The sequence below is a fragment of the Bacillus rossius genome, chromosome 1 (genome assembly GCF_032445375.1).
Source record: "Bacillus rossius redtenbacheri isolate Brsri chromosome 1, Brsri_v3, whole genome shotgun sequence".
NCBI classification, from domain to species: domain Eukaryota; kingdom Metazoa; phylum Arthropoda; class Insecta; order Phasmatodea; family Bacillidae; genus Bacillus; species Bacillus rossius.
Window position 1 is genome coordinate 206,227,586 of NC_086330.1, and position 20,561 is coordinate 206,248,146.

Below are 20,561 nucleotides of genomic sequence, written 5' to 3' on the forward strand. Positions count from 1 at the left end.
ACATACAGGACATACGATGGACACACAGTGAATACTGGAAAACAGTACACAAACCGGACATGCAACAGACATACAGCACACACACAGAACACGCAATAGAAATGCAATAGACTCACAGTACACCGACTAGATTCGCAATTGACACACAGTACACACACTGGATTCGCAATTGACACACAGTACACACTGGACAAACAGTACACACACAGGACATGCAATGGACACACAGTACATACATTGGACACGCATTTGACAAAAAGGAAGTACTTTTGGGCAGAAATTCAACTTAGTATGATACGATCTCGCCACAGGGATACGGTCAAGGATACGATAGGATACAGCTCAAATAGCTCCAGTGGCATTTGACTACAAGAATAAAAGGTTACAAGGCTACAAGGCTACGAGTTTACAAGGTCTCCAACTGGCTATGAAGATACAAGACTACAAGACTACGAGAGTGCATGGCTACAGGACTACAATACTACGAGGCTACAGGAATACAAGACTACAAGGCCACAGGACTACAAGGCCACTGGACTACAAGACTACAAGTCAACAAGACTATTAGACTACGAGTCTACGAGACTCCAACTATCTAAGAGACTACGAGGCTACATGGCAACAGGCTACGGGACTATAGGCCTAAAATATTCTTAGCTACGAAGATATAAGTCTATGAAACAAGGCGGCAAGGTTACGAGGCTACATGACAACAAAGGCTACGAGCTTGAGCATCTAAAATACTGCAGCTGGCTACAATAGCTATATTCAGCAATGAGATTTAATTTATCTCATACAAATAACTTAATGCAAATAATCCCAATTCTTGCAACAATTGGTGCCACATGCTGTGTCGTACAGGCAGTTTCTGTTTTATGTGGTATATGTGTGATGGACACTCACTAGAGAAGGAAAGCTTTGCCTATCATCAAGGAGAAGGAAAAATTGTCTTGCTCATCAATTTTTTCACAACTGTCTCAAGTCATAGTAATCGTCTTAGAAATTATTATCTTCGTTTGACATGCTGTACAGGCAGGAGGTCTTTCATGTGGGACGCGGGAGGCTCACTCACGATCGCAAGAGAAGGAGAACTTCGCTAGAAACCAAGGAGAAGGAAGTTTGTCATGCATGATAGTGATTTCAGCCATCCTAAAACATATTGTTTGACTGAGTAATGATTTTTTTAATTTTAATTACACCCGATAAAATAATTTTAAGTGCTGATTGAGTAACATAAATTTACTAATTAAATGTAACTAAATGTAATTTCATTTGTCATTAAGTAAAAAAAATTCATGCAGAGATTAGATACTCAGAAATAACCAGGAGAATAGGAGAACATCAGCAGAAGTCTCGCCACAAATAACCAGAAGCACATGGAGAAAACCAACAGAATCGTCGCAATGAATGACAAGAATTACTTGGAGATACCAACAAAATATTGTTAGGAATAATCAGGACCGTTTCGAGAAAACTAACACACATTTTCCTAAATCAAGATCAGTGAAAAAAAAAAAAATATTACAAAAAATATAAAAGTAAAAATTCTAGCACGTGCTTGAACTCTGTCATTGCTGAGCAAAGTATTAGTTCACATACTGGCAGAAACTATTTTTGTATTTTTTTTTCTTTATTTGTAATATTTTGTATTCTACTATGACTTGAGACAGCTGAGAAACATTGTCATGCGAGACTAACTTCCTTCTCCATGATGTCTAGCGAAGCCCTCCTTCTCTTGCGATCTTGCGAGAGCTTGGACGACACAGCATGTGGTGCCTTCTGATGCAAGAATCGAGACTTTTTGTAAAAAGTTATTTTCATGAGCTAGTTGCAGCATTCTAGACACGTATCCCCGTAGGCTTTGTTACCATGAAGCATTGTAGCCTTTGCAGACTTATAATCACTATGAGTTGTAGCTTCGTAGCCAAGAAGGCTCTAGCCCTGTAGTATCGTGGCCTTTTCCCCCTTAGTATCGTAGCCTATTGGTATGTAGCCTTGTAGTCTCGTATCTTTGTAATATCATAGTGTCGTAGCTAGTTAGAACCTCATAGTCTTATCGTCCTTCTGCCTCGTAGTCTTGTAGACCTGTTGTGTCGTAGTCACGTAGTCCTGTAGCTTTGCTGTCTTTTAGCCTCATAGACTTGCAGATTTGCAGCTTCGTAGCCAGTTGGAGAGCTCGCAGACTCATAGCCTTATAGCCTTATAGCCTCATAGCCTTAAGTTTTGTTGTCGATTGTCGCTGGAGCTGTTGGAACTGTATCCTATCGTATTCTGTGACAGATCGTATCCCTGGGGCGAGTTTGTATCCTTGTGGTGAGATCGTATCCCTGTCATGATATCGTATTTCTGAGAGAGTATCTTATCATACCATGTTGAATTTTCGTCCAAATGTGCTTCCTTTTTGTCAGATGCATGCATGTGTGTTGTTATGATTCAACTTAAGATGATCTTAATTCTTGACTATTCCAAGACAGGGTGATAGGGGGCTCAAGACTAAGAATGAAAGACAATTCAATATAGAGACTTGATTTACTGTCAAGTACCGTTACAGTGTTAGCTGTCACCTAATTCCGACAATGATCAGGAAGCCTCGCTAACACACCTCGGCAGATTCCTTGCCCACGCTGTGCTGGGTCGCACTCGCGGCAGGTTCTCGACGACGGAATGCGGCGCACCGTGGTTCCGATGTCCCGACTTCAGCCGTCCAGTCGCCGGTGACCAGAAGAAGCCCCTTCTCGATGGTGGCTGTCGTTTTTATCCTTCTGTCCGCGTCCGTGTTGATGTTCCGTGTTGTCCTCTTTTCTCTCGCTGCGGCAGTCGGCCTTCGGCGACCCGCGTCACTGTTTCGCTGGCGGTGTTGAAATTGCTGACACCTCGTGTTTGATTCAGGGCGAGCCTCGAAGCCGCTTGCCAGAGTGCTCAGAACAAGTCATAACACTGTGTATTGTGTGTTTATTAAGTTTCCTGTGTACTTATGTATTGCATGTTTGTTGCATGTTTATTGTGTGTCCAATGTGTACTGTGAGTACATTGTATGTACTGTATGTAATGTGTCTATTGCATGTCCATTCCGTGTCCTGTGTGTGTATTGTGTGTCCAGTGTGTAATGTGTGTCCATTACTTGTCTCGTGTGTGTACTGTGTGTCCAGTGTGAATAATGTGTCCAATGCATTTCCTGTGTGTGTGAATTGAATCCATTGGGTCTCTATTGCATTTTCTGTTTTTGTAATGTGTGTCCATTGCGTGTCCTGTGTGTGTAATGTACAGCCATTGTGTCTCTTGTGTGTGTATTACATTATCATTTCATGTTCATAAAATGTGTTTGTGTGTACTGAGTGTCTATTGCATTATCTGTATTTGTATTGTGTGTCCTTTTCTTCTGTATAACGTGCTTACATTGGTTTTTGTTTTTTCTATTCGTTGATTGTGCTTCCGAGTGGGCTTCTTTTTTGTTAACTGCGCTACCGATTTAAATGTTTTTTTTTTTTCCTTCTTTTGAACGTGCATCGATAAATCTGTAGTCAGATCATGATTGACTTCGTGGTTCGGAGATGCCTGGTATAAAAACCTGACACGATGACCTGATGACCTAATAAAATGTTGGTCGAATATAGACGAAAAATATTTTTTTTATTCGGTTATGCTTGGCCTATACACCAAACACTGTACACGACCTGGCATTGTGGTTCGGAGACGCTTGGCCTATGCACATGATTTTGTACATGAACTGTTTCAAATTTTTACCGAGTATCGACTAAAAATACATCTTGACTACAGACTGGATGTGTTTTTCCACCTACTGGATGTGTCTGGCTACCGACTGGGCTTTTCTGGCCACATACTTGAAGTGTTAGCCTGACCAACCGACTGGACGTGCATGCCTGGCTAACCTATCTGAAGTTTCTAACAACCAACTCCTTTAATGAGATCATTTCCCTACTGATGAGATCGTATCTATAAGATGAGATTGTATCCCTCTGATGAAATCGTATCACTCTTATTAGAATATATCCCTCTCATGAGATCGTATCACACTGAAAATATCGAATTCCTCTAATGAGATCGTATCCCACTGATGAGATCGTATCCCTGTGATGAGATTGTAAGACTCTAATGACATCGAATACCTCTAATGAGATCGAATTCTACCGAGTTTAAAGTGCTTACAAATGTGCTTATTTTTTGTCGAATGTGCATTGTCAAGTCTGTATATAGTTAATGATTGGTCTCGTAACTCAGACATGTCTTTTCTATATGCCTGATATTTACCATGACCTGTTTAAAATGTTTGGTGAGTATCGACCAAAATAACTCTTGATACGGATAAGCTTGGCCTACACATCTGAAATTGTACATGAGCTTTTTAAAATGTTCGCCGAATATCGGAAGAAGTAGGTCTTGTGGGTTAGATTTGCTTGGCCAACATGAATATTGGTTGTTTCTAATTTTTCGTGGCGATGTCTATTTAGTGGCACATGTTCTGCGTTCGACACTGTGTTATATCACTTGCACTAAAATATTTTTTCTGTAGAAAATGCTACATCTGTAGGCTAGTTTTTTTACTCTCGTTCCGTGTTTCGTTTTGAAGCGATTCCAAGTACTTTTTATTACCAGGATATTAATTCAACTACGTTTTATCTTTTAACGAAATGGCCGGGAAGCAGTGCGCGCGTGCCTCAAGCGAAAATCTTGCTTGCTCTATGACGTTTGTACAAGCTTGCAAATCTCTCCCCACACGCGTGGTTAAACTCTTACTGCACACGTCCGTAGGTGGGCATTCACCCAGCTTCCAGCCTCCGGCTATAGCCTCGTAAATATTTTTACAAATGTTGTGGTGAATGTGCTTCAATTGAGGATTTAGGACAAAAGTATTTGATTATCTTACCTTCATATGTATTTGAAAACAATTTAATTCCTAAGGAAAGAAAAAAATACAAAGTTGTAGCAATACTTGTAATAGGTATCGAATATACGTACGTGGCTCCATGAGTGACTGCACTTTGCGTATGCTTACTTCTTTCTCCTCTGTCTTGCTGTTTCATGTGATACTGATGTTTTTAGTTATTTTATCCCTGACCTTAGACAGTTTAATAGATAATCAATCAATTTAATTAACTCTACTACCTCATTTCAAAAAATGGATGTGAGTTAATTTAATCAATCATTAATTTATTAAGTTTTTTTATAATTTTTTTATATTTTTCAAATTTCCAGGCTAATTATTACGAGTTTCAAAAATATCGGTCATTATATTATCTTCAGCTTACTGGAGGCTGGTAGATGAGGAATGTAAGTTGTTTTTATGATTTTGAACATGACTTTTAAATAATGTTTTTTTTTTTACCCAGAATTAACATATTTGGATCGAACAAGTTCTAAACAAGGACAGAAATCGAATCAATCATTATCTTATTATGTGAATGTTTTGATAATATTTGGAAAATTTCCCGAATTTCTAGGTCTTTAATTACAGATTTTCCTGATGGCGGCTGTAACAAAAAAAGCAATGGTGATGTCATATTTCAAAATGTTGGAATGTCATCGAATACAAGACAGTGGCAAAAAATGGTGGAATTTTTTATAAATAAAAATTGTGTATAGCAAAATGACGAATCCAAAATACTTGATGCGTCAAAATCAATGTCAAATGTCAAGCTCCTCCAAGGTTGTGGGCATGGTTTCACAATCAAAGATTTCTGACCCCATTCAACATCCATCATGAACATTCTACTGACATGGTTTGTTTGAAAAACAAACTAAATATCGATAAAGAAGTTTCCATATGCTAATTTTTGGTACTGTAGTACTAGTATAATGTACACCGAATACGATCTTACTTTGTTGTCTGGCGACAGATTTATATGTAGCTATTTAGTACCTTTGTCGTGTATATAGACATTGTAAGTAGTAATGATGTCGTCAAAAGGTAATGGGAAAAATACATTTTATCATTGATTATTAAGCTTAAATTATTTTAACACGAGTCGTAATACATGCAATTAATGAACATATTAATAATTACATATTTTATTTACTGATTTATATTGTTGTTAATTTATGATTAATAACCTGGATTTTCAAGTTGGTGACCAATGTGACATTGGTGGCTTACTGGTGGCTATAGGGGGAAAAGTTAAATCTGAACCGTCTCTCTTATCGCTGCGCGCATGGGCTGCCTCCCCCTTTACCTCCCCTTAGCGCAACGACAGTGTCTGGATGGGAAGGCGTGGCGACCCCTCCAAATCAAGGCGATGTAGTGTCAGCCCGTCTTACACGAACGCGACACAAGGGTTATAACACATTAACTGCATCATGTAATCACAACTGGAAAATACACTACATCGTTAACCCATGTCCAAATCATTCAAACACATACATATTTACAAAAATAAATCAAGTTAACAGAACATCAGTATGCTAACAGTCACGCTATTTGTTTGCAGTCATAAAAAACCTCTCTGTAAAAAAACTATATTGTCATAAACAAAAAAAATGCATGTGTTAAATTATTCTTTCTTTGAAGGCTTAGTTATCAAATTATCATTTGGTTAAGGGTTCTGTAAAAATAGCATTTTCTTAAAGGTAAAATACAGAACATTTGCGTTTTGTCACTACTTTTTCCGTCACTGATGTTCGACGCAAAACTGCGTGTTGATAATCTTATCTTATCTTATCTTAATATATATATAAATCTCGTGTCACAATGTTTGTCCTCAATGGACTCCTAAACCACTTAACCGATTTCGATGAAAATTGGCATTTATGTGTAATTTTTTCCAACTTGAGAGATAGGATAGTTTTTATTTCAATTAATGGTCTTAATCTGATAATTGTAGAGTTTTCTAATGTGATGTATGTATGAGTTGGCAGAAAATCACCACGGCAACGTCTGTAGCATTGTTGATGCTTCATTCGTCTCCATGGCAACGACTATTTCATTGTTAGTGTAGTCCTCATCACTCATTAAATACAGACTACCAATTTTTAGATATATACAGGTAAATAACTATACACTGGTAGAACAAAGTCGGTCGGGATTTGAAAGTGATATAAATTATTCAAATTAAGAAGACAATTACTAACTACATCTGATTTCTAAAAAGGTCCAGTGAACTCTTTACCAAGTTTTCGATGAAAATTGCCATTTATGTGTAATTGTTTCCAACTTGAGAGATAGGGTAGTTTTTATTTCGATTAATAGTCTTAATAATTTATAATTAATAATAAACTGATTATCAATGTTGTTTGGTGTTTAAGCCCGGGAAACAGTGGGTACTTCGTTTCCATGACAACGTTGCGTGCTTGAGAGTCGGGAAACCATCGGTGCTATTCGTTTTTTCTTCGGTACATTAGAAAGCATTGTATTAAGTTTTTGTCAAAATTAATTAATTTTCATTTTATTTCATTTATTATAACTGTAAATAGGAGATTTGGTCTCATTTTCCCCCCCCCCCATAAATACAACCGTGCGAAGCCGGGTCGGGCAGCTAGTAGATACATAATTTTAAGATGCCAACGTAATATTTTAATAGTTAGATTGTTATTTTAGTAGCTATGTTATTTACCTAATCTGAGTCTGATGTGAAGCTGGCATTTTCCGTTTCACTTGAGGAATCTTCGTCTGTAGATTCTTCAAGATTAACAATAATCTTATCTATTTCAGTATCTAATAACCTATCACTGTTCCAGTATTCATTCTCGATTTTTTCCACATGCCGGCAGCATTCTTTCCATTGCTCTTTAGAGTAGCTACTAAACAGCTGTTCACATAATGTCTTCTTGTCTTCGAGTGAGGATGATATTTCTTCGCACACTTGTCCTTTAATATATCCCCACACTAACTCAATCGGATTGAGGTCCGGATGATAGGGTGGAAGCCTGATTACTTCGTGGGAGTTCATTTTAATGATTTCGTCAATTTTGTAAGTTTTGGAAGTGGGCACTTGTTTCGCAAGGTTGGCTTTTGTTAGGTCAGAGGAGAAAGTTATGTTGTTTATTTTTAGCCACTCTTGAATCACTTGTTTGGTGTTAGCGGAAGTCGGCTTCTTATTTGTCTGTACATTGTGATAACTTGCATTGTCGAGAACAATGACGGAGTTTTCAGGTAAATTTGGAAGCAGTTTATGTGTAACCCATTTCGAAAAGTTTTCGAAATTCATGTCATTATGATAATCTCCCGTTTTTTGTTTTGACCGGAATATCAACAATGCATTCTGTACAAATCCCTCCTCTCCTCCTGCATTCACAATTATTAAACGCTGGCCTTTCCCGATTGGCTCTGTAACACCCAGCTCATTGTCCGATTGCCAACAAGAACTAACGCTGTGGGTAGCATGGATGTACGTTTCATCTACATAAACGATTGAACGACCATCGTTTCGAAACTTGCGCATTTCTTGTAGGAAACGCCCCCTCCATGCTGCTATATCAGGCTTCTCAATCAAAATCCTTCTCCTTGACTGACACTTCGTCCAACGGAATCCCAGTCTCTTTAACAGTTTTCTCAAAAATTCTTTACTGCAGTCCAAAACACCATCATCTCGCAAAGCCGTCTTTAATTTATTTAAAGTTGGAACAGTTTTCCTGACAGTGTAAAATTCATGCACTTTTCTCCTCACAGCACCACACGTAAAATCGTCGACTTCTAACCTTTTTTTGCGTTCTTTTTTTTTGCCAGTAGGTGTTGAAAAGTTCAGACCAATTTTACTTTTTACTTTCCCCTCAGCCAAAATTCTTTTTACCGTTGATTCAGACACACCCGTCGCAGCACTTGTCGTTTCAGTAACATTGTATTTTAAACCGTACAGCAACTTCTTTTCTTTCAGATGCGTCGCAACGTTGTATACAATTTCACGCGCCTGTCCTCGCAAGGGTCGTCCTGGAATAAGGTTCGACTTAATTCCCGAGGTTGATGGGATAGGCTCGCTTGTTGTACCGTGTAACCCAGGTCCCGGCATGACGCGCTGACGCAATCCTCACGCAGCCGAGTGAAGCGCGTAACTGACCCCCTCCACTTCCCCTGGCGGCTATCACGTGACGGTAGTGTGCGTCAGGCCACGAATTGGGGTCTGCGCAGGTTCACAAGTATCTTGCCGGGCTATAGTAAGGGGGACTTTTAAGGCTGTTCAAGAGGCTAAAACATTTCGTAAATACTGCAGTTTTAAAGTTCTGTCTCTATTAGAATTTATTTACATTTAACAAAGACTTTGATATTCTAATTGAAATATGAAAAAAATATTTTTTAATTCAATAAATTAATGTTTTAGAACTGGAAATTTTGTCAAACAAAAGAGAGAAAATACTTAAATTATGGTAATAAATAAATTGATTTCGGTCCAAAATATATTTGAGAACAATTTGGGAAAATTTCATTTTTTTTTTGGCAATACCAATTAAAATAAATAAAATATTTATTTTCCAGACCTTTTTAATTGAAAAAACATTGTACGGAAATATGACCCCATACAATAAATAAAAGCATTGTTTTGTTATATTTACATTATGTTATAGCCACAACGTTTTACTTTACAATGATGCACCAGTTGTAGCTGTGCGGTTAACGGTGTAATAATGGTGTTGAACTTCCTTTCGCCGCGTGCTCCTGCAGCGCGAGGCTTGAGCCATGTCGCCATTAGCAGCCTGAGTCCTTCACCCTAGCGGCCGTACGCAGGCGCTCCTAGCGACCACAGCGGCAACTACTTGCAGACGGCAGCGGCCCGCCACTCTCCGGGATATAGCCCAGTCAAAAAAGGGAAAAAAATTGCGATAGTCGGAAAAAATTAGATAAAAGCTGAATTTTGGAAAGTTGTTAGAACACTTCTAGAAGTGTTTTTTTTTTTTTCAAAAGTCCCCGCACCACCCCCTGTGGTTCCACCCCTACAACCCCTCAAAGTTAGGATTCGCTGTGTATTGGTTATATGCCAATATCTCCGTATGTAAGAGTCATAAATGGATGAATTAAATTCTGTTTTGTTACTTATTGTTCACTGCATAAAAATACTCTTGTTAACAATTACGCTAATATTACTGGTTTTGCCGTAATTCTAATAAATAGGTGTCAAATAGTAGATTTTAGCTTGCTATATGAATGGTTTTTATCCTATAGTTTTTACGTCAACAACAATTTCCTAATACTGCTCAAGTAAAAGTTGTAGCTCATTATAAATGCTTTAAAACGATGCCCTATTTATAGTTTTTGGACCAGTGATTCACATTTCAAGCGACATGATATAGATGATTGTGTCTATACTTAACTTATTCCCACACCCTTTTGCGCGAATCTTTCGTAATTTTTAAAACGTGCAAACTACAAATTTTTAACACCGAAACAGTTTAACACAAAAATTAAAGTTACGAAATCACTCTACACTAAAAAGTATTGTCCGTTCCCCTTTCTGCATGTATATATATATATATATATATATATATATATATATATATATATATATATATATATATATATACACACACACACACACATAAATACATATATTTCCAAACCCACTCAAACGGATTGATTAAATTTTATTTGCGCCAGCTTTGGTTCGTGGGAATTTTTCCCTTACCCTTTTGAAAGTAAGGGTAGTTCCATTATCCACCACCTATGGACCCGCCGTGTTCCGGACTGGCTACAACCGGCAGCTGTTGAAACACTTTTCAGATACAGACATAGTGTATCCACTACTGTTTACAAACAGCATCACGAACCTCCCACCCACCACAAATACAGCATATTTTTCTTCTCTGACTTAAACATTTGCATTCTTTATTAAATTCATGAAACTGAAAAATATTATTGTAATTATTTTACGAAAAAATTATAAATAATAATGTGAATCTTCTGTGTATTAATTTGTAAATCGAGGCGAGTTGTAGCACGACAAACCACTGCAATTCTCACACATTGCAGTACACTGCAAATTTGATTTCCGGCATCTGCAGTAATTTCCACATCCCAATTTACATGAGCGGGACACTAGAAATAACAGATCGTTGGGTGCGAAAGGTTTTGAGCTGATGGTTGGTTTCAAGGTTTTTTTGAGACATCCATTATTTTTGGCCATTTCAATTTACCATCCCCATTCAGTGGGCGGAAGTCTGTTCCCTAACCATGTTTGAACTTGTAAATATACCCTAAGGAGATGTTCACGACAGGCTTCTGACGTTGGAGAAAGTTTCGCCAAGTCAAAATTTTATCTCAAGGCCGACTTTTTGGTTAACGTCGAAAACCTGTAGTATCTGGCTTCATTCAAGTGCGAGTATTTACTCAAACCATACAGTCCAAGCACAAAATTTTCCCCATCTACCACTAATTTGGTTTTAGTAGTAGAATGTGCTATGAAAGTTCTAGCCAGTTTCTCAGCTTCCGGTCACTTCAACATTTCAGTAGCTTTATTTTTGCCTACACCAAAGAAACATGAGGTTGTATCACAATCAGTCAATGCATGAGTAAACAAAAGAAGTTTTCTGGTTTGTTTGAACTTTTCTGTCAAAGTTGCTATGTCATAAAAAAACTGTCGCAGGGTTTTCCCCTTCCTTATGTTTGCAGAAAAACATTGATTGCTTTTCTGGGACAAGAGCAGTTAATAGTATTGCCAGGTCTGTATCAGAGCCACATACAACTACTTCAGCAAACGTGCTTAGTTTTTTAATAGCTACATTTACTATATCTGTATCAGCATCTCCTTCGCTTATCAACGTCTCAATTCCTTTTTTTTTTAGTTCAGATATAAGTGAAGTTATCATTCTTGTCTTGTTCTTTTTATTACTCAAAAATGCTTATTTTCCTGTAACACATTCGGTGTTTTAGTCAAAATTTATATTACATGAAGATTTCTTCGCGTATCTCCGGTTTTGTTCTTCTTGTTTCGTTATGAAATCTTCCGGGTATCCATCAAAAAAACTGTTGTGTTTCCTCCGTATTTTGTCAGAACAAATGTACAGTAACTTTGCATTATGACCCCGTATGTACAGTGTTTTGGCCAAATAATGCAACGAAGAAGAAAACCTCCATCCAAGACAATTGCTGCATCACTTAGATTTAAATCACTTTCAATACCCTCCTCAAAATGTTTCATGAGTTTTGACTTGGTCCCCTTTCTTAGAGAAACTGCATCAAAAAGGGATGGTGGACGAGGCGCCAATTCATACTCAAGATATGATTTTAATTTTTTTGGGCTGTCACATACACATAAGATGCGGTTAAATAGCTGTTGTGAATTCACAATTACCTGCTTTGACCGAACATTAACAGATTTTTGTATCGCCTGCATTTTTACAATTTTTTTCCTATGAAGCTTGAGCTCCTGAAAATTTTTCCCTTTCATATTTTCCATCGCTGCAACACATTTTTCGTACGCTTGGTCACAGTCTCCAGAGTCGTCTGATACCAGTCCAGATGATAACGATACCAGTTCTCCAGAAAATTTTGAGAATTGGTTATGTTCTTCAAGCCATGAAGTAAACTTTTCGACATCTGCCAAGTCTCTAGTTTTTCTTGACACGTGGAGCTCAAAATGTTGTTCACTTTAGGTTATGGAAGTCCCCAGAAATTCCTCAACAGCTTCGTGTACTTTAAGATAGAAAGGTGCTCCAAGAATCCATGTTGACAAAGTGCTGTCTGTAATACTTCTCAGCATGTGTCTGCTTGTGTGCGTACAACACTGGTTTTTTGTGACATACTTTTTTTCTGCAGTGGTGTAAGTCGATAGAGAAGTTACACAATTATAATTAATGTCATGAAGACATTCACATAATTAAAAACGTTAACCAGTTACTCACATAAAATATGCTTCTTCAAAAAATATTAGCAAGACGTTTCCAGTAGCACTGACATAATACAGTATACAGTTTCTACACGCTAAAGATTTCACAACAAAATCACATAGGCGATGTGGTAGCAGGGTAAAATCCGGGCTACTGCTCTATAAAGCTCTTATACGCCCACTTATTATGTATGCAGCCCCTGTATGGGCCACTGCAGCCAACACACACTTACTAAAGCTGCAGCGCATTCAGAATAAATGCATTAGAATAGCTGTAGACACACCACGATACTGCCCAACAGAAGCATTGCATCGCGAAACCGACGTTAATGGCGACCGTTTCTATTGTTGCGCATCGTCCGCGTGGAGTCGGGATTGACTCACTCGACACTAATCCATGTCGCTTGAAATATGAGTCACTGGTCCAAAAGCTATAAATAGGGCATCGTTTTAAAGCATTTATAATGAGCTACAACTTTTACTTGGGCAGTATTAGGAAATTTTTGTTGACGTTAAAACTATAGTATAAAAACCATTCATGTGGCAAGCTTATATCAACTATTTGACACCTATTTATTAGAATTACGGCAAAACCAGTAGTTTAAGCGTAATTCTTAACTTAAGTATTTTTATGTAGTATACAATAAGTAACAAAACAAAATTTAATTCATCCATTTATGACTCTTACATACGGAGATATTGGCATATAACCAATACACAGCGAATCCTAACTTTGAGGGGTTGTAGGGGGGGAACCATAGGGGGGAGGTGCGGGGACTTTTGGGAAAAAAACACTTCCAGTAGTGTTCAAGCAAATTTCCAAAATTCAGCTTTTATCTAATTTTTCCTGCATGAAACATTTATTGACTGAGCTAATAGACCAAGCAAATTTCGCGCGCGTTTGAGTGTTGTCAAAGAAGTTGTTTAGTGAGCGTTTGTGAGTCGCGAGAGAAGTGCGTTTGGTGGCAGTGTTCAAATCGTTTGTCTGTAAAGCATGGCGAGGATGAAAATACCACGGAAACGAAGTATAAAATCGAATTAAGCAAAAGTTTTGAAGGGAAAAAAAGCAAAATTTCTCGAAACTGAGGTAAGTGAATTGTGCTCTAAAGTGTACATAATTTTATTTTACATTCAACTGCAACAATAAATATGTTTTTTTATAAATCCACTTTTCTCATTACAATATCATGAAGTGCTGGATTCCACGGGCGACACCAGGCGCAAGTGTACGGTATGTCAGTCGTTAGAATTCGTAAGAGCTACAATGTAGAAAACCCACTTACAATTATTTAAAATATGTACAACGTCCTAGACTCAGATTATAATAATAATTTCGGTGTAGCATTAAAACATGTTTTTCATAACGATTTGTGTTGGTAAAACTAGAATTCAGTTCCAGTTAAACATTGAAATACAACAAATGTATTAGTATCATGATAGCTGGTAAGTGTGAATTACATAAAATTCCAATCATATTACATTCACCAGTGGCGAGGCGTGGATTGAGTACATGTGGAAGCAATGAATCAATCTGCCCCTACTTAAATGACTAAAAATTCTAAGTTATGACTTTCTTCGTTACGACGATTTTAGTTGTGTTATTCAGCGTTGTGTTTCTAAGTTACGTGAATTATTTCAAGTTTTCTAAGTTATGACAGTTCTAAGCTGTGACTTTCTAAGTTATGTGGTTATCCCGTCGGCCAGCTACAATCAGCTGGTAGTGACGACATGCGGTTAGAAAGAGGGGTTTCCAGCAATTACAATATAAGATCGCGAAGAGGCAGATGTGTTATTGGAGTGACTATAAGCTTACCATTCAAGCCTGTATCATTGATAAGATCCACGTCAGAATGTAGTAGGTTCAGCATGTATGTGTGATATTTTTTAACTGTTAGCACTGCTTTACAATGCTTACATAGAATATTCGCCCTGCTTTCACCCGACCTACACTCCTACAGTACACACTTGCTTACTCAAGAGGCGAAGTTCTGCATTCGCACGTGGTATCATGGTATTTTAAAGTGTTTAAATGAATTCCGTTATCAGTATTTCTTTGAAAATGTTCTACAGAGATGCTAGAAAGTTTAAATAAATTCTAGATATAATTTACACTTGTAGGTTTTCCAAACAATTAAAATGTGGTGCGGTGAAACGTTAAAAAAATATTAACAGAATGATTAAAAAAACCAAAAAATGTTTCACTGAAACGAAATTTAAAATCATATATTTCAGTTAACTAACAAGGTATTCATAAAAAATAAAATTAGGAATGTAAACTGTAATTTCTAACACTTTTGATTACAAATTTGTAACTTTTTAATGCAATCTTAATTTTCTATAAATTGTAAATTGCTATAAAAATTATGTTTGTGGTAACAAATATAAAGTTGTGCCAGGGACACTTTATAATCAAACTTGATTAATTCATTTAAAATTTAAGAATTTTGTACACATTCGCTCAAATATTAGCTTATTTGCCGCGCTGCAATATGCACTATGTAGCTTTCAGCTCACTGGTGAAATTGTTTAGCCTACCTCAAAAAACTAAAAAATTCTAAGGGTCCGCCCGTATATGTCTTTTCTGTATGAATTAATAATACAACCTTATGTACTAAGTAAAGTTGTACCTAAAACAAAACTAAATTAAAACCAGCACCTTTACCAGTTGTCATTAATACTGTGATAAAAAATAAATTTTTGTATTCTAAGAACAACTGTTTGGTATTACTTTGAGAAGGACAAGATTGGGTTTTCAAATCTCCTTACGCCTATATCAATCCTGCATACACAGAAACAAACAGCATGACACGTGCTTGTTCACCTGCGCAAACATGTTTTTGCTTGTGCCGAGAGCTAAAGGGTGGTTGCCTGTAGTTAGTTCGTAGAGCGAATGACGTGCCCATTGTTACGATACTGTAAATTAAATAGTATAAGACATCAGTTTATTTCTATTTACTTTCACTTATGTTAAAGTATTTTCCAAATTACATTTTCAGTTGAAAATTCACAGTATCTTTAAACGGTATAATCCATTATTGCCGAGTTTTCGTTTATTTAGTCAAACATTTATCGTTAATATTATTGGAACTGCTAAAATATTCATTGATAGCGAATCAACAAAAAAATGTATAAAGAAACGTGTGAAAACTTGGCTGGACATATAAAGTGAATAATCATCAGATACGTTTATGATAAAAGTATAAAATAATGTAACTGTAGCCGCGATGTAGTATGTTCAGCAGTTTTGAGTATCCCTTAAAAGATTGACTGTGTATGAAATATGATCATGATGGATGTTTATCTTTTGAACGAGCATAAATTTTCACTTGAACCTATTATTTTGGAAATATATTATGATTTTTGAACGTAAATCACTATAAACCGAAATCTTCAGCTATTAAATTACAGCACTACTACAAAATGGGTGGTTGCAAATAACAATGTAGAACGTCTCTTAAAAATTTTAAATGATTGTGTTATTTTTACCTGTTGATGATTATGTTATTATTATACGTATTTGAAAATATTTCAGGCTAGACGAAGAAATTTCCAGCTTAGAAAAAATATCACTTCCAATAGCTGATCACGAGAACCTTGAGGATTTCGGCGATGACGTCAGTTTTTTGGACAATAATCATAAGGAAAATGAAAGTGACTTCCCTAATCTTGTTGTCGAACATTACAGTAACCACACGCCTATAGAAGATAGACCGCTGGGAAATAGATGTGTGGATATTTCTCACTTGATGAAATAAATTACAGTAATGGAGGACCATAAAAAATGTACTTTAGGGAAATTCATTTTCAAGAAAGAAAATCGTTGCGGGCTTTTTTCGACATGGAAATTCCAATGTGAAAGTTGCAATGATATTAAAAAGATTACATCGCATGAACCAAAATATTCTGATGACATCAATGACAGTGTGGTATGGGGTGCTCTGTCTATAGGAATCGGTCACAGCCAAGTAGAAGAATTGCAATCTGTAATGGATATTCCTCCACTGTCAGGGGAAAAATTCCGAAAACATGAATCTTCAATTGAACAGGTAAAACTGAAATATTCATCAACTTTACAACATAATATTCCACTAGAACGGAAAGTTATATTTTTCTTAATAGTCAAGTTGGTTTTTTTTACGTCACAATAAGCAATGATTGATAATTCTTGTAACAACGCAGTATGGCTGCCAATATAAATCTGCGGTCCTTGCTGACGTCACGCGCCGAACCCGACAGCGGACACCCTACACCCGGCGAGGAGTGAGATCTGAGCTGTCTGCCACTTCCTCCCCCTTCGCCACTGGGATGGCTCACCAGCCGGCGCGACTACCTGCTGCAAACAGTTAGCTAATCCTCCGCTAGGAGAGCCAGGGGCGATTTTCTTTCGCGCGTCGCCCTACCCGCTGTACGGAGCCGAGCGACATAACCTTCCCCTCGACTGAATACCCAGCGGCGCGACCCTGAGTCTTATACAGCGCTCTTAGGAGGTTCAGCGATTAGTTTTTATTCTATTGTAAGTGATGTATCAGTTTAAAGTCATTCCGAAGTGGGGACGATTTTTCGACCACTTGAACAGCTTTAAGGGGCCCGCCTCGTGGCCGATTTTTTCACCACTCGAGCTCAAGAGTTGTAGTTGTTCCTCCAAGCAGGGTGGCGAGTCGGAGAAACACTCTGCGCAGGGAGGATCGTCAGTCGGGGAGTGGGGGGACACAGCTCCAGCCACCTTCCTCTTCCTTTCTTTCTTGACGCGACCTTGAGCGCAGCATAGGCGTGCCCAGACATTTCCATTAGGGGCGGCCCTGCTAAATTTTTAAATCAGAAGCTGAATTTAGAATGTTAAATAGCCTAAATACATTCACTCATTGACTTGTTTATATTTTTGTGCAGTATCAACGAGATATATTTACTAGTTAGTATTTATATCTGTATAATTTTAACAATCTTGAAAATATGTTTATTTTTTTTCCATAGACAATGTTTAACACTAGAACTTCCAAGGCGGTCATTTTGACCTCTAGCGATTTTGTTTTTATTTTAATTTCTAAAGATTTCGCATCTGAGTGATGCACTTTTATGACTTTTCCTAAATCATAGTTTTGTTCTAAAAATCCATAATTTATCAATAATTGGTTCACTTGCAACTAAGATATTTTATGTTATACCTCGAACTCCCACAGCGGTCATTTTGACCTTCCGAAAAAAAAATTCAAAAATAGCTGCTTTGAGTTATGCAATTGAATAAACCTTTTTCTCATCTTCTACACGAGTATATTATGTGCACATACACGTTATTTAACAATATTTTGCTAGAATAAATATTATTTAATGTGGTTTTATATAGGCCCACATAAATAATTTCCATTATATTTTGTGTGTGCAGCTGTGTGCATATCAATTGTTTTCTTATCATCACGCATGTGCTCTACATTTGCGCATGTCGTAACAAAATGATGCCAAGTCCTTGACTTCTACCTATATCGTATTTCTTGTTCGGTAGAAGCTTGGTTTGTACTTTGGTATGGGTTGGTATGAATGCATTTCTTTTGTTCGCATTCTTACTCCCCTTCAGTGAAAATGTTGGCTGCCTTGTGCATGAGTCATCATTGTTGATCACCACTGCAGAGTGAATCATCTCTGTAAAGAGAGAACACGCATATCAGTAGTCTGGGTAACAGTATAGTTTCGCAATGAAGTAGGTCTTGGGCAGGGCCGCAACTAGGGGGGAGCAAGCGGGGCATTAGCCCCGGGCGCAAAGCTGTGGGGGCGCCGAAATCGCTTGCATTGTAATTCCTACTACAACTGGTAACTGGTAAAAAGTTTTTTAACTTGCATGCCAGGAATGTCTACTCTGACTGACAATATAACGTCTCAAAATATTTAATGAACAAGTCTAGTGATTATACGGACTACTTTATGGACATAGTGGGTTCATTCATTGAAGGTACAGTAGCACAGAAACTGTTACATGTAGGTATGGAAAATGCTTAAATAGCTTTATTGGTGTGGTATGTGCAAAAAAAGAGGGGGGGTGGGGGGCGCATAAATCCATTCATGCCCCGGGTGCCGGAGACTCTAGTTGCGGCCCTGGCTCTTGGGTGTAAATTCCATTGGCGCTGTTGCTGTGTGTGTTTTACTGAACATTTATAATGAACCGACATAAACTCACACTAGAACAAGCTTTGCAGTATTTGCAAGACCTTCCTGAAGATCAATCTGAATGCAGTGACTTGCTTGAGAGTGATGAAGATTACATTCCGAATAATAGTGACTCAACTGGAAGTGAAGAAATCGATGAACCAGATGACCTTGTGTTTGAGAAAACTTTTATAGTCGCAGCTAATTCATCTAGATGTATCACTGGTAAGTAAAATAATTTTATTGAATAAAGTATAAAAATTTAGTTCCGTAACAAGTGTCTAAGTAATATTTTTTCTCAAGAGTATCCCGGTATAAATGGATGTTTAGGGCTGAGACTTCTGATCTCAAGGGTTTTTGATCTAGGCCTGTATTTTTAGACAAATATTTTTACTTACTTATATTTACTAATTTACTAATATTTGGACATTCTATTATAACATACTTTTTTTCTATATTATATGAAATATTCAATGAAACGTCTTAGGTTTTTTTTTATGTGCACAAAACATATAGCAATAATATAAGATTTTTGTAATATACTCCACTCACTACCTATCTCAGCTATTACGATTCTGAGTTCCACGATATATTTGCTGCATCATAATTGTTATTGCGTATGTGTATGAATGAAGGACTTTCTAAATAAAAAATATTTTTTTTCCAGGCACTACTCAAGGCACATCAGATAACATTGCTGCATTATCTGCACCAGTTCCGTATTCAGCGAATGTGTCAGGGCGTGCAGTACGGCAAGGAAGTAGGCGAGGCAGAGGACGAGGGCGAGGCAGAGGACGAGGGCAAGGCAGAGGAGAAAAAGAACCAGAACCAAGTGGTAATGAAATGCAAGATCATTCTGGACCAATTCAAGCTCAAAGATCTGTCGCACATTGCACTTAAAAGCGCGTTAGATGTGGACCTCAGCAATTTATTCCAGTTGTTGGTGTTACAATGATCAGTGCGAATGGAAAGCAATGGACTGTTGTGAATGCAGGTGATAGTGCTGTAGGCAGGGTGGGTTTGCAGAATGTGCTACGTGAAAGGCCAGGACTTTCGCCTACTGCAAAACGTAGTATTGATGAGGCAAACATTACAAGTGCATTCAGACTTTTTATTGATGAAACTATACTGCAGAAAATAGTAAAATGCACTGAAACAGAGGCTCGGTACAGGCTGCAAGACGAAACATGGTGTTTAAGTTTGGAAGAGCTAGAAGCTTTTATTGGTCTATTGTACCTGCGCGGTGTGAGTGGAGCCAAAGAACTTCCACTCGCTAGTCTCTGGTCAGCCAAATGGAGTATTCGTTCACGCAATAGATTCCAGGAAATATTGAGATTTATTCGCTTTGACATAAAATCATCAAGACCAGAACGTTTGGAGCAGGACAAGTTTGCTCTTATATCGGATATTTGGAATCAATTTACCAGCAATTGCATTTCCAGCTACAAACCAGGTGCTGATATTACTGTTGATGAGCAACTTTTCCCAACCAAAGCCAAATGCCGTTTCACTCAATACATGTCTAATAAACCTGATAAATTTGGAATAAAATTTTGGCTGGCTGTTGATGTTGCGAGTAAATACATTCTAAATGGATTCCCTTACTTAGGCAAAGATGATAAACGGCCTGCTGACCAGTCTCTCTCTGAAAATGTAGTTCTT